Source organism: Salmo trutta, unplaced genomic scaffold, assembly GCF_901001165.1.
Source record: "Salmo trutta unplaced genomic scaffold, fSalTru1.1, whole genome shotgun sequence".
Classification (NCBI taxonomy): domain Eukaryota; kingdom Metazoa; phylum Chordata; class Actinopteri; order Salmoniformes; family Salmonidae; genus Salmo; species Salmo trutta.
In genome coordinates this window covers 273,378-289,246 of record NW_021822680.1, presented here as the reverse complement: position 1 = coordinate 289,246, position 15,869 = coordinate 273,378, and the positions used below count along the sequence as shown (strand labels likewise).

Genomic DNA, 15,869 nt, shown 5'->3' with positions numbered 1-15,869 from the left:
AACCAGGCAATACCATTTTATTGTTTTTTTATTTACTGATAGCCAATAAATAACACTCAATAAATAACACTCAAACATAATTTTCAAAATAAGCATTTGTGTTTAGTGAGTCTGTCAGATCAGAAGCAATATAGATGCGAATGATGTTCTCTTGATAAGTGCATGAATTGGACCATCTTCTTGTCCTGCTAAGCATTCATAATGTAACTAGTACTTTTGGGTGCCAGGGAAAATGTATGGAGTAAAAAGTACATTATTTTCTCTAGGAATGTAGTGAAATAAAAGGTAGTCAAAAATATAAATAGTAAAGATACCCCAAAAACCTACTTAAGTTGTACTTTAAATAATGTTTTACTTAAGTACTTTACACCACTGGGCGTTATTATTGTATTCTAAATTGGTAAATATGTTCTTCTTCTTGAACTGCACTGTTGGTTAAGGGCTTGTCAGTCAGCATTTCACGGTAAAGTCTACACTTATTGTATTCGGCGCATGTGACAAATAAAGTCTGATTTGATAATTCTCCTTTAAATCCAGGAAGCAGCGATTCAATTTACTATTCACCAGCATTTTAATGTCAAAATACGTTCGTTACTCAACAAATACCGAGTTTCGATTAGCAACTTGTCGTCATTTGCTGCCATCACAGCCGGTATGTACTAACAAAAAAGGTCTAAAAATGTTTACAGGTCCCTCATTTCTACCATGCCCACGTCGGAATGCATTGGATGTGCCATTTCTCCGGTTATTTAACATTTTATGATACTTTTTTGGAAGTACACACCGGCCGTGACGGCAGTAAATGACGATAGTTGCTAATCGAAACTCCATATTTGGTGAGTAACGAACGTATGTTGACATTGAAATGCTGGTGAATAGTTAAGTTTGAAATGGCTGCTTCCTGGGCTTCTGATATGGCGATTCTCCTTTAAGGCCATAACCTGGTTCAGGTGTAGTTACCCCACTTCGGTTCTTGAGAGCTAACGTTAGTAGCTAGCCAAACAAATGAGTTAGCTAGGGCTAAAGCTAACTTGCTACATCATCACTGGCGTTGTCTAAAGTTAGTTATCCAGTCAGGTGTGAACTAGTGCTAGGCCAATTTAGATAGCTAGCTAGATGTATAAATACATTATTAATTCTACCGAGAGTACTGGACAAACATACCTTGTTAGCTCGCTAGCTAATGTCCCTAGTACCAGCCTGCAAGTGTCTGCTTACTAGCGAGCGACCTTTTAGTTACTCTTTTTTTTTTCGATTCATGACTAATTTAATTAAAATGTTCAAACCGTGGTGGTTTATGTTGTTTGGAATGAGAAGAAATGACTTACCAGGGCAGCTTTTTAACGAAATTGATCAGATCCCAACACTTTTCTCTAGCAGTCGTCAGCCGCCATATTTCGTAGTTGAGTCAGTGCGCATGCTCACCAACCTGTGGTGTAATCATTAGTCCAAACAGTTTCAAAACGAAACTTTTTCTATTGTATAAATTCAGGTTAATCCTTCCCGTTTCGCTCTGTTTGCTTCCGCTTAAGAAACTTTTTGTAATTCATTACGCCTATTCCGTTTCGTCATTGCTAAACGTTTTGAATCAGAAACCGTTTACTCCAAACGGAAAACGTTTTTCAACTAAAACGAGAGTTTCTGTTGGACAATTTGGTCTAGGTCCTTTCCCGTTTAATTCCGGTTTTATTCGTTTGGTTCTTAAACGGTGTCCTTTGCAATACGAAAGACAGCAGTATGAAAATATGCACAAACTAATGATGTTAGGTTTGATACTGGAACGCCGAGGTATTATGGGCGATGTCAGGTCCGTCTGTTGTGGGCGCAATTTCGTCCAAAAAGAGTCGTTCCAAATTGGGCTGTGTTTAGTCCTTCCGTTTTGGTTCAGATTTAGCCAATGATCAACCTGACCGCGACCTTGCTCTACTGTACTCATTGAAAACATGAGATCCACGAAAATAATCATATATTGTATAGCCTATTTTGATTAAATTATGGCGATTCATGGAAATATCCACAATAAAATATTAATAAAATGTTGTTTTTCGACATTTAGCTTGTCAAGTTGTCAGCTGTTCTGACATAAGGCGCAATATGACTGAACATGGGTGCCTGTAAATTTATGGGTGCACAATTTAACAACTGAATTTATAACAATTTCAATTCTATATTTTAACCACCACTTTTTTGTCACCTTTATTTAACCAGATAGGCCAGTTGCGAACAAGTTCTCATTTACAACTGCGACCTGGCCTAGATAAAGCAAAGCAGTTCGACACATATAACAACACAGAGTTACACATGGAATAAACAAACATACAGTCAATAACACAATAGAAAAAGCTATATACAGTGTGTGCAAATGTAGTAAGATTAGGGAGGTAAGACAATAAATAGGCCATAGATGCGAAATAATTACAATTTAGCATTAACACTGGAGTGATAGATGTGCAGATGATGATGTGCAAGTAGAGATACTGGGGTGCAAAGGAGCAAAATAAATAACAATATGGGGATGAGGTAGTTGGATGGGCTATTTACAGATGGGCTATGTACAGGTGCAGTGATCTGTGAGCTGCTCTGACAGCTGATGCTTAAAGCTAGTGAGGGAGATATAAGACTCCAGCTTCAGTGATTTTGCAATTTGTTCCAGTCATTGGCAGCAGAGAACTGGAAGGAAAGGTGGCCAAAGGAGGAGTTGGCCCTAACCCAATTGTGCGCCGCCCTATGGGACTCCCTGTCAGACCCTGATCTGTTTCACCTGTCCTTGTGATTGTCTCCACCTCCCTCCCAGGTGTCGCCCATCTTTCCCAATATCCCCACTTCGTCAAGTCAACCAACAGTTCCTGCTTTTCCCCAGTCTCTCTTTTTCTCATCCTCCTGGTTTTGACCCTTGCCTGTCCGGACTCTTGAGACCGCCTGCCTGACCCTGAGCCTGCCTGCCGTCCTGTACCCTTGCCCCACTACTCTGGATTATCGACCCCTGCATGCCTTGACCTGTCATTTACTTGCCCCTGTTGCTGTAATTAACATTGTTACTTCAACACAGTCTGCATTTGGGTCTTACCTGAAACGTTATACTCCCGGTCACTGCCGGTTATGACCCCAGGCTGTAGAGAAGCCGAAACACTGTGATGCGTCACTTGGAAGGCCCCTGAAGTTTTATATTTAATTCAAATCATTAGAACTAAGATGGCGCCGACAGACCATGGCATCTCCTAAGCAACTTTGCAGTAATTTGTTTTTGTGTGTGTTATTTCTTACATTATTAGCCCAGAACATTTGTTGTGTTATTACATACAGCCAGAAATAACTTTTGGATATCAGAGCGGCGGTAACTCGCCAGCATTACAACCAGGAATACGACTTAACAAATTGGATCCTTTGTTCGTACCTCCCAGGGCAATTGAACTTATCTCAGAGGCTGCTCCAAGTCGCTGCTGGCGGAGAAGAGGTATTCGGAGTGGACTTCTAGTCCGACTCAGGAGGTGGTCACACCATCCACCGCTTCCGAGTATATTACTCGCTAATGTTCAGTCTCTGGACAATAAAGTAGACGAGCTCAGGGTGAGGATCTCCTTCCAGAGAGACATCAGGGACTGTAACATACTCTGTTTCACGGAATCATGGCTCTCTCAGGATATATTGTCCCCGTCCATATGTAACCGATGTGAAATGGCTAGTTAGTTAGCGGTGGTGCGCGCTAATAGCATTTCAATCAGTGACGTCACTCACTCTGAGACTTGAAGTAGGGTTTCCCCTTGCATTGCAAGGGCCGCGGCTTTTGTGGCGCGATGGGTAACGATGCTTCGTGGGTGTCAGTTGTTGATGTGTGCAAGGGTCCCTGGTTCGAGCCCAGGTTGGGGCGAAGAGAGGGACGGAACCTACACTGTTACATTGGTGCCGTGACCCAGATCATTGGTTGCTGCGGAAAAGGAGGAGGTCAAAAGGGGGGTGAGTGTAACCGATGTGAAATGGCTAGTTAGTTAGCAGTGGTGCGCGCTAATAGCATTTCAATCAGTGACGTCACTCGCTCTGAGACTTGAAGTAGGGTTTCCCCTTGCGTTGCAAGGGCCGCGGCTTTTGTGGCGCGATGGGTAACGATGCTTCGTGGGGTGTCAGTTGTTGATGTGTGCAAGGGTCCCTGGTTCGAGCCCAGGTTGGGGCGAAGAGAGGGACGGAACCTACACAGTTACACATACAGCCAGCTGGGTTCTCAGTACATCTCGCAAACAGGAATAAAAAAACTCTCCAGGAAGAAGAAGAGAGGCTGAGGTGTAGGCTTCATGATTAACTACACATGATGTGAATGTGATGACATACAGAAACTCAAGTCCTTTTGTTCACCAGATCTAGAATACCTCACAATCAAATGCAGACCGTATTACCTCCCAATCATTTTGGGGGGTTATAGTCACAGCCGTGTATATTCCCTCTCAAGCCGATACCATGACGGCCCTCAAGGAACTACACTGGGCTTTATGCAAACTGGAAACCACATAGCCTGAGGCCACATTTATTGTAGCTGGGGATTTTAACAAAGCAAATTTGAGGAAAACGCTTCAGAAGTTCAAAACATTGACTGTAGTACTCGCTTAGGAAAAACACTAGATCACTGCTACTCGCCTTTTTTTAGAAATGCGTAGAAGGCCCTCCCTGCCGTCCCTTTGGTAAATCAGATCACGACTCCATTTTGCTCCTGCAAAAGTTTTCTGTATAGGCAGAAACTCAAACAGGAAGTACCCGTGCTAAGGTCTATTCAATGCTGGTCTGACCTATCGGAATCAATGCTTCAAGATTGTTTTGATCACATGGACTGGAATATGTTCCGGGTAGCCTCTGAGAGTAACATTGACGCTTACACGGACACGGTGACTGAGTTCATCAGGAAGTGTATAGGGGATGTTGTTCCCACAGTGACTACAGTGGCAAGAAAAGGTATGTGAACTCTTTGGAATTACATGGATTTCTGCCTTAAATTGGTCATAAAATTTTATCTGATCTTCATCTAAGGCACAACAATAGACCAACACAGTGTGCTTAAACTAATAACACATAAACAATTATACGTTTTCATGTCTTTATTGAACACACTGTGTAAACATTTCTAGTGCAGGTTGGAAAAAGTATACTTTGCAATAACCTCAACCAAACATTTTCTGTAGTTGCGGATGAGACCTAGACAACAGTCAGGAGGAATTCTGGACCATTCATCTTTACAAAACTGTTTCAGTTCAGCAATATTCTTAGAATGTCTGGTGTGAACCGCTCTCGTGGTCATGCCACAGCATCTAAATCGGGTTGAGGTCAGGACTCAGACTGGGCCACTCCAGAAGGTGTATTTTCTTCTGTTGAAGCCATTCTGTTGTGTATTTACTAATGTGTTTTGGGTTGTTGTCCTGTTGCATCACCCAACTTCTGTTGGCTGACAGATAGCCTAACATTCTCCTGCAAAATGTCTTGATAAACTTGGGAATTCATTTTTACGTCAATGACAGCAAGCTGTCCAGGCCCTGAGGCAGCAAAGCATCTCCAAACCATGATGCTCCCTCCACCATCCTTTACAGTTGGAATGAGGTTTTGATGTTGGTGTGCTGTGCCTTTTTTTTCTCCACACGTAGTGTTGTGTGTTCCTTCCAAACATCTAAAATTTAGTTTAATCTGTCCACCGAATATTTTGCCAGAAGCGCTGTGGAACATCCAGGTGCTCTTTTGTGAACTTGAGAGTTTTTTTATAGGGCAGGGCAGCTCTAACCAACATCTCCAATCTCGTTTCATTGATTGGATTCCAGGTTAAAATGTAACATTGAGATTGGTGTTTTGCGGGTACTATTTAATGAAGCTGCCAGTTGAGGACTTGTGAAGCATCTGTTTCTCAAACTAGACACTCTAATGTACTTGTCCTCTTGCTCAGTTGTGTACCGGGGCCTCCCACTCCTCTTTCTATTCTGGTTAGAGCCAGTTTGCGCTGTTCTGTGAAGGGAGTAGTACACAGCGTTGTACCAGATCTTCAGTTTCTTGGCAATTTCTCGCATGGAATAGCCATTTCTCAGAACAAGAATAGACTGACGAGTTTCAGAAGAAATGACTTTGTTTCTTGGCATTTTGAGCCTGTAATCGAACCCACAAATGCTGATGCTCCAGATACTCAACTACTCTAAAGAAGGCCACTTTTATTGCTTCTTCAATCAGAACAACAGTGTTCATCTGTGCTAACATAATTGCAAAAGGGCTTTCTAATGATCATTTAGCCTTTTATAATGATCAACCTGGATTAGCTAACACAACGTCCCATTGGAACATGTCGTGGAAATATTCGGGCAATCATATTTCACAAATACCGGAGCATGTGAGTTCAAATAGACTTTATTACTTTATAACAAAATCCGAGCTGGTTCATGAATACAACTGCCTTCCAGTCAAGCCACACACGTTTTATACATTTGTCCTCCTTACGTCACACTCATAGTAACTCCTCTTAATGGCTCATCCACTCTGGCAATTAGCCACGTTATCATATTGCCTTCATATTAGGGCATGGAACCCGTAGAGCCACAGAAATAGACAAAAATAGACTTGCACTCGCCTTAAGCTAGCTTCATGCATGTAGGACCATAGTAACAGACCTTGGCACTTTACAGAAATAACCATACATGTCATCCTGCTAACTCCTCTGAAAGGGACACCCCTGTTCTGGAAAAGACCCAAGAGGTGTAACCATAGCAACAGTACATAGTTGGCCATAACACAGTTACAGGAATAACCAGTCGTGTCCAACCCCCAGATAGGTGCATGTCTAATGGTGTCTAATGACCCAGAGCACATATAGAGTACACTTGTCTTGCTGGTTCCTTCTGAAATACATAAATGCCACATATGTACTGAAAAATTCACAATATATACAGGAGTGATGGTTGCTGATAATGGGCCTCTGTACGCCTATGTAGATATTCCATAAAAAATCAGGGTTTTGGGTGACAAGCCAAATTTCTTCAGCCTCCTGAGGTTGAAGAGGCAGTGTTGCACCTTCTTCACCACACTGTCTGTGTGGGTGGACCATTTCAGGTTGTCAGTGATGTGTACGCTGAGGAACTTCAAACTTTCCACCTTCTCCACTGCTGTCCCGTAGATGTGGATAGGGGAGTGCTCCCTCTGCTGTTTCCTGAAGTCCACGATCATCTCCTTTGTTTTGTTGACTTTGAGTGAGAGGTTATTTTCCTGACACCACACTCCGAGGACCCTCACCTCCTCGCTGTAGGCCGTCTCGTCGTTGTTGGTAATCAAGCCCACTACTGTTGTGTCGTCTGCAAACTTGATGATTGAGTTGGAGGCGTGCGTGGCCACGCAGTCATGGGTGAACAGGAAGTACAGGAGGAGGCTGAGCATGCACCCTTGTTGGGCCCCAGTGTTGAGGGTCAGCAAAGTGGAGGTGATGTTTCCTACCTTCACCACCTGGGGGGCGACCCGTCAGGAAGTCCAGGACCCAATTGCACAGGGCGGGGTTGAGACCGAGGCCCTCAAGCCTAATGATGAGCTTGGAGGGTACTATGGTGTTAAATGCTGAGCTATAGTCAATGAACAGCATTCTTACGTAGGTATTCCTCTTGTCCAGTTGTGGTAGGGCAGTGTGCAGTGTGCAGTGTGATGGTGATTGCATCGTCTGTGAACCTATTGGGGTGGTATGCAAACTGAAGTGGGTCTAGGGTGACAGGTAAGGTGGAGGTGATATGATCCTTAACTAGCCTCTCAAGGCACTTCATGATGACAGAAGTGAGTGCTTCAGGGAGATAGTAATTTAGTTCAGTTACCTTTTCATTCTTGGGTACAGGAACAATGGTGGCCATCTTGAAGCATGTGGGGACAGCAGACTGGGATAGGGAAAGATTGAATATGTCCGTAAACACTCCAGCCAGCTAGTCTGCGCATGCTCTGAGGACGCTGCTATGGATGCCGTCTGGGCCGTTAGCCTAGCAAGGGTTAACATGTTTAAATGTCTTACTCACGTCGGCCACGGAGAAGGAGAGTAACTGCAATGTTGTTGAGCCATCCTCAGTTTTCTCCAATCACAGCCATTAAACTCTGTAACTGTTTTAAAGTCACCATTGTCCTCATGGTGAAATCCCTGAGCGGTTTCCTTCCTCTCCAGTAACTGAGTTAGGAAGGACACCTGTATCTTTGTAGTGACTGGGTGTATTGATACACCATCCAAATTGTAATTAATAACTTCACCATGCTCAAAATTCAGTGGCTGTTTTTTATTTATTTTACCCATCTACCAATAGCTGCCCTTCTTTGCGAGGCATTGGAAAACATCCCTGGTCTTTTTTACAATTAAACTTATTTAGCCTTGCCTTTACAAAGGGGTTGAACACTTAATGACTCAGGGCATTTCAAGTTGAAATCATAAATTATTTAGTAAACATTTCTAAAAACATCATTCCACTTTGACATTATGGGGTGTTGTGTGTAAGCCAGTGACACAAAATCTCAATTTATCCCATTTTATATGCAGGCTGTAACACAACAAAATGTGGAAAAAGTCAAGTGGTGTGAATACTTTGTGAAAGCACTGTATACAGGATGAGGTTTCTTTGTCATGGTAACATACAAGATATGTAAGGTAGCAGAGGTCAAATAAGGAAACTCTGAGATAGATAGACTTAAGCAAAATGTAGAGATACTGTATATACGTAAAGACACATACATATCTATGACATATTAAGTAATACATATGTGACCAACCGGCTCGATTCGGTCTTATGTAGCAACATTTTAAATGGTGTTTTTTGCATTGGATAAAAGTAGAGACTCAGAGCTAGAAAATGGTATATCATACACTACAGTTGAAGAACAATGGGAAAGTAATTCTGCTTTGAAAGTTGATAAACTTGTAACCCCACTTTTGAGAGAATGGCCTTGGAATGTTTTGGTACACCCACTAGAGAGCTCTTCTTTGTCTACACTAATTCAACATTGTTTACACCTTCTTAAGCCTGAGCCCCACCCATCTCTTTAAGGATTCACATGTGAGGCCATGTGCTAAACAGAGGGAGTATGGTAGTGTACCAAACAACCAAGGATTTCAAGACTAAAGGCTGGTTTATACTACATCTATTGAAATGTCTGTATTCAGTTGTCGCAGTGACATCATAAACATTCTATTGTCGTCCGACATCCAACTTGTCGTTGTAGTAAAAAGTATAAACACAAAAACAACAGGCTGCATGACATCAGCAGCCTGGTGATCCATAATAGCATAATTGGTGTATTTTAACAACAATAAACCCATCCGTTTAAAAATGAATTTAGGATATGTCAATCAAGCAAACCAGGAAACTAAAAGCAACTTTCTAAACAATGTCTTGGTTCGTATCTAGCTTGTTACCTAGCTAGCTAACGTTAAGTTAGCTGGCTAGCCAGTTCAAATAATGATCATATAGCTGACAATGTCTTAAATTGAGCTAATTTGTATTAATTATTACAGGAAAATAAACTCATTATTTTCAAGTTAATGGCAAGCTAATTACAGAAAATAGCTTACAGTTGTGTGTGACAAAATAAAAGCAGGGCATTATACCGGAGAATTTTAGAACTTGGATAAAGTTAAATCCTAACTTGACTTTGGTGCAGGTCATGTTGTTCTTCACATTACCGTCTCTGGCAAAAACAAATCCTTCTCTCCACTGGAATTCTCTACCTCAAACCCTATTACGGGGGCTGAGTCACTGGCTTACTGGTGCTCTTCCATGCCGTCCCTAGGAGGAGTGCATCACTTGAGTGGGTTAAGTCACTGACGTGATCTTCCTGTCCGAGTTGGCGTCCTCCCTCAGGTTCGTGCCGTGGGGGAGATCTTCGTGGGCTATACTCGGTCTTATCTCAGGATAGTAAGTTGGTGGTTTGAAGATATCCCTCTAGTGGTGTGGGGGCTGTGCTTTGGCAAAGTGGGTGGGGTTATATCCGTTATATCCTGCATGTTTGGCCCTGTCCGGGGGTATCGTCGGACAGGGCCACAGTGTCTCCCGACCTCTCCTGTCTCAGCCTCCAGTGTTTATGCTGCAATAGTTTATGTGTCGGGGGGATAGGGTCAGTCTGTTATATCTGGAGTATTTATCCTGTCTTATCCGGTGTCCTGTGTGAATTTAAGTATGCTCTCTCTAATTCTCTCTCTTTCTTTCTTTCGGAGGACCTATTGCCCTAGGACCATGCCTCAGGACTATGTGGCTTGATGACTCCTTGGTGTCCCCAGTCCACCTGGTCGTGCTGCTGCTCCAGTGCTACCTTGTCCCAGACCTGCTGTTTTCAACTCTCTAGAGACAGCAGGAGCGATAGAGATACTCTGAATGATCGGCTATGAAAAGCCAACTGACATCTACTCCTGAGGTGCTGACCTGTTGCACCCTCGACAACCACTGTGATTATTATTATCTGACCCTGCTGGTCATCTATGAACATTTGGACATGTTCCGTTATAATCTCCACCCGGCACAGCCAGAAGAGGACTGGCCACCCCTCATAGCCTGTTTCCCCTCTGGGTTTCTTCCTCGGTTTTGGCCTTTCTAGGGAGTTTTTCCTAGCCACCGTGCTTCTACACCTGAATTACTTGCCGTTTGAGGTTTTAGGCTGGGTTTCTGTACAGCACTTTGTGACATCAGCTGATGTAAGAAGGGCTTTATAAATACATTGATTGATTGATTGATTTTGTTTAGACATTAGGCTATAACAAGGAATGCAAATGGCTCTGAGATAGGAATAATATAATAATACTACATAGATCATACACGTAACAAGATAACAGTATGCTTTAACTTCCTGACTTCCTGACAAAATCAGAAACACATTTTTTTTTTAATCTTTATTTTAACAGGGAAAACAGACTGAGACCTGGATCTCTTTTACGGCTGTGCCCTGTGTAAACATGTTGACATGTACAGTTTTAGGCATACAGACAAGAACATTTCAAACATACAAAGCAAAGACACAATTCAACAGAAACAATCACAGATAACATCATATTGATCCTCCATAACATTTTTAAAATGGGCAAGGGACACCAGTGTCTAACTTAAGTTGGATCTGCAGTTTGTTCCATAAATAAGGCGCAAAGGAACTAAAGGCAGTCCTACCCAACTCTGTGGAGACCGTAGGAGTCTCTAATGTAATCCACATCTGTGATCTGGTTTTAAAATTTGTATATCTAGTGGAAATTAATGATGATATATATGGAGGTAGTTTTAAAAGAAGCGCTTTATAAATAAACAAGAGAGCATGTTGCTCTCGCCTCACAGATAGAGAGGCCCAACCCACATGTTGATATAGGATACAGCGATGAGTTTTGTAACTATTGCCCGTGATAAACCTGAGTGCACAATGGTAAATAGCATCCAGTGGTTTTAATGTGTTTGCCGATGCATGCATATAGATAATATCACCATAATCTAAAACGGACATAAAAGTAGCCTGCACAATTTGTTTTCTATTTACAAAGGACAGACAAGCCCTGTTTCTGTAAAGGAACCCTATCTTGAATTTGAACTTTTTTCCCAATTCAGTAACATGTTTTTTAAAAGAAAGCCTATCATCTAACCATACCCCTAAATATTTATATGCAGAGACCTGTTTGATTTGAGTACCATCCAAGCTAGTGATTACAAAAGTGTTTCTAACTGAGAGTTTAGACCTAGAAAAAAACATGACATTTGTTTTCTTAGCGTTTAAAACAAGTTTAAGCTGTAAAAGAGACCCCTGTAGTATCCTAAAATCAGACTGCAACTGCATTAAAGCTTGGTCCGCTGTTGGAGCAATAGAGTACATCACTTTGTCATCTGCATATCAATGGAATTTACAATATCTGACATCATCACCAATGTTGTTTATATAAAGTGAGAACAATAGTGGGCCAATTATTGAACCCTGAGGGACCCCTTTAAGTAACTGTAAGGAGTCAGACTTGACCCCGTCGACCATGACGGCCTGAGTTCTATCTTTAAGATAGTCATAAAACCATCGGCAGGCAACCGTATAGATGACAGCTTACTCAAAAGGATAGCATGGTCTACAGTGTCAAAAGCTTTTGACAAATCTACAAACAACGCAGCACAGTGCTTTCTATCATCTAAGGCATTTGCAATATCATTTACAACAAGCATAGTGGCCGATGTGGTACTGTGTTTAGATCTAAAACCAGATTGATTGGTGATAAGAATACTGTTAGCAGAAAGAAAAGACTGTAACTGTTTGTTGACTATAGATTATAGGATCTTTGCCAGACAAGGGAGCCTAGAGATGGGTCGATAGTTATCCAAATCACTACCGTCACCTCCCTTATGTAATGGCAGAACAAAAGCTGCTTTCCACACCTTAGGGATAATTCCTGTGCTTAATGTTAGATTAAAAATGTGTGTCACTGAACCAGCAATGATAGGTGCAGCACACTTAAGTAAGAACGGGTCTAAATTGTCAGCGCCTAAGGATTTCTTAGTATCAATGGCACACAGGGCAGCTAGAACCTCTGCTTCGGTTATTTTCTGGAAACTAAAAACAGGGTTACCATTTTTCAGAGTAACGGTTGAAAAGCAAGACGAAAAATCAACTAACTGGCCAGTGCCACAATGGCCACTTTTCCTTTCAAATAAAAAACCAGCAGAGATGAAATGCTTATTAAAAGCATCACAAATATCATTTTTTTCAGTTAGGATACAGGAATCTGAGGTAATTTGCTTAGGAAGAGAAACAGCAGAATTCCCCCGTTTCAGTGAATTAACGGTTTTCCAGAATTTTGCAGGATCTCCTGCAGAATCTGTCATAGCATTAAGGAAGTAATTTGATTTTGCCTTTTTGACAGCTGCAGTACATTTATTTCTCAATTGCCTAAAAAACAGCCAATCAGCTGGAGCACCTGTTTTCCTCGCCAAGGCCCAGGCCCGATTCTTTTGCAGGAAAAGACCTGACAATTCAGGAGAGAACCAAGAACTGGTTCGGTTTCTTACTCTGTGATTCTTAAGCGGGGCATGTTTATCAGACATAGAGGTAACAATAGAAGAGAAAAAAGCAAGGGCTAAAACCGGGTCCAGAAAGCAGCAAGTGGATAAAAACTCAGAGTGATATAAGTCAAGGGTAAAAGCTTGCTGTGAGAAATGTTTATAATTTCTCTTAGAGATTATACAGGGATCAGAGTGTTTCAGCCTGGTATCTCTAATACAAGCAATAGGGCAGTGGTCACTGATATCATTTGCAAAAACCCCACTGGCTGTGTATTTATGGGGGGTATTTGTTAGAATAATGTCTAGTAGAGTAGATTTTACTGGGTTCTTAAAGTTGGGACGGGTTGGTTTAGTTATCAGCTGAGTTAGATTTAGCTCAGTACAAATGTCTTTTAATTTATCGGATACTGGTGAAAGCCAATCCAGGTTAAAATCTCCCAAAATCAGTAATTCAGAGTTTGCATAATTAGACAGTATATCAGATAATTTGCATAGAGTACAAGGAGGAGCTGAGGGGGGGCGATATACCCCTCCTAGAGTTAAACGAGCATTATTACCAAGTACCAAATTTAAAACTAGACATTCATATTGCTTTGGGACAGAGGTTGATATGGACACAGAAACATTTAAGCAGCATTTTACATAAATCGCGATACCACCACCTCTACCAACTCTATCAGCTCTATAAATATTGTACCCAATCAACTGAACATCTGAATCAGGCACAGAATCACACAGCCACGATTCAGATACAACCAATACGTCAACATTTGATTGTGAGACCAAAATTTCAATAAAGTCCAACTTTTGTATCAGGCTTCTAGCATTCAAATGAATTATTCCAATGCCATTGCTACAGGAATTCATATCAGATGGAGTATCCAAGGTAGCACCTGAAGCTGCACTGGATGAGCAATAAACCATTTTCGAGCTATTGACAGAGCTCAATTTTATGGGGACAAGATTACTACTAACAATACCTCTCTGCATGTGAGTAGTATTCGCAATACGGTGATTGGACAATAATCTAGGAATTGCAGAAAGGTTGTTAACTGTAGTTTGTTCCATATTTGCAATTGAGGGACTAATTAATGAAACTGGGAGAGGAGCATTGAACGTAGTCTGATGGTGGAGCGTACAATCCCAAAAGTCAACCCCCGAAAATACACAACGTCAGGTATCAAAGGCTCTACATGAGGCAAGAGTAAGAGACATGTTGGTGGAGAGGATGCTGGAGCCATACCTGTTAAGATGTAAATTGTCCCGAAGAAATAGACCTGGTCGGTCTGTAAAAGCTGCAAAGTGATCCACAAATGGAATTCCCATCGTGCAGCAGTATCCCTTAAGCCAGGTGTGTAATTGGCGTATACGACTAAAAACCATATCCGTGTAGCGTGGGGATGGAAATGGACCGGAAACAACGCACTGCTTCCCAGATTCCAGCAGCGTATTTATCAATGTTTTAAAATCGTCTCTCAATTTCTCTGACTGCTGGAGTTTAATGTCATTAGACCCAACATGGACAATGACAGTTGAAGCGGAAGATGCTTGCGAATAAGTAGCGATAGCATGGAATTTAGGTCAGGGATCCTAGCGCCAGGGTAGCAGAAGGTCTCAGCTTTCCGGATGGAAACGTTTCAGACCATGGATGAACCCACCACGAGAACGGAAGGACTACAGATGGGTTTACTGGGTAAATGACAGGGCCTCTCCCGGGTGATCTGCCTCCTAGCAGAAGGGGTGGAACAGACCAGGCCCTTCGGTTTAGCTCCTAGCCTGGGCCATGGCTCGTTTAAGGGAACCGAATGGAGTTTCTCCTTTACAGGCTCCCCAAATGTTGAGGTGCCGAGCCAGGGGCAGGTGACGTCGTCGATTTTGGAGGTGGTTTGTGCAACCATGGAGTCCAGGAGTTCTTTGTCCTCCTTGATCTGGCGCAAGACAGATACTCTCCCCTCCAGCTCAGCAACTCTCTGGCTCAGATACTGGCAGGTGGTACATCCAGGGGTGAGCGAAGCCATGAGAGACAGGTGGTTTTGGGCCCGGAGGCTAGCAGTTAGCAGTTTGTTTTTAGCCTAAAGCCAGCTTTAAAAATAAATCCTCAAATAACATTATAAAAATGGAAGTGTAGTAAAATAAAAAGGCTAGAGCTGCCGCTTTCAATTGTTCTCTGCTTCCAATTCTTAGAATAGCCTAATTGACTTTCCAAGTGGCACAGCGGTCTAACGATGTGTGCTAAGGTGTGACATATGACATAATGAATACAGTACCAGTTGGACACACCTACTCATTCAAGGGTTTTTCTTTATTTTTACTATTTTCTACGTTGTAGAATAATAGTGAAGACATCAAAACTATGAAATAACACATATGGAATCATGTAGTAACCCAAAACGTTATTAGGGCCTTCCTCTGACACCGCCTGGCATAGGGGTCCTGGATGCCCCAATGATGTACTGGGCATCCCTCTGTAGTGCCTTACAGTTGGATGCTGAGCATACCAGGGGGTGATGCAACCGGTCAGAATGCTCTTGATGGTTCAGCTGTAGAACTTTTGAGGACGATCATCTTCCTTGTCTTAATGATGGTGTTGGAGTCGTGCTTGGCCACGCAGTCGTGGGTGAACAGGGAGTACAGGAGGAGACTAAGCACACACCACTGAGGGGCCCCAGTGTTGAGGATCAGCGTGGCAGATGTGTTATTGCCTATCCTTACCACCTGGGGGCGGCCTGTCAGGAAGTCCAGGATCCAGTTGCAGAGGGAGGTGTTTAGTCCCAGGGTCCTTAGCTTAGTGATGAGCTTTGTGGGCACTATGGCGTTGAACGCTGAGCTGTAGTCAATGAATAGCATTCTCACATAGGTGTTCCTTTTGTCCAGGTGGGAAAGGGCAGT

The 15,869-nt window shown here is 42.4% G+C and overlaps 1 protein-coding gene across 3 annotated transcripts in view; it reads right to left on the bottom strand.

Annotated features, from left to right (window-relative positions):
* The window catches only part of LOC115183236 (sex comb on midleg-like protein 2), a 76,310-nt gene extending 74,443 nt beyond the window's left edge, over nucleotides 1-1,867 (bottom strand). For 2 of the 3 annotated variants that reach the window (XM_029744581.1, XM_029744582.1), the window contains exon 1: nucleotides 1,329-1,866. The gene's annotated coding sequence lies outside the window, so the exon portion shown is untranslated. Of the gene's footprint in view, nucleotides 1-1,328 lie in introns of all 3 variants that reach the window. The other variant, XM_029744585.1, reaches the window with a different exon arrangement.
* Nucleotides 1,868-15,869: the final 14,002 nt, after the last annotated feature.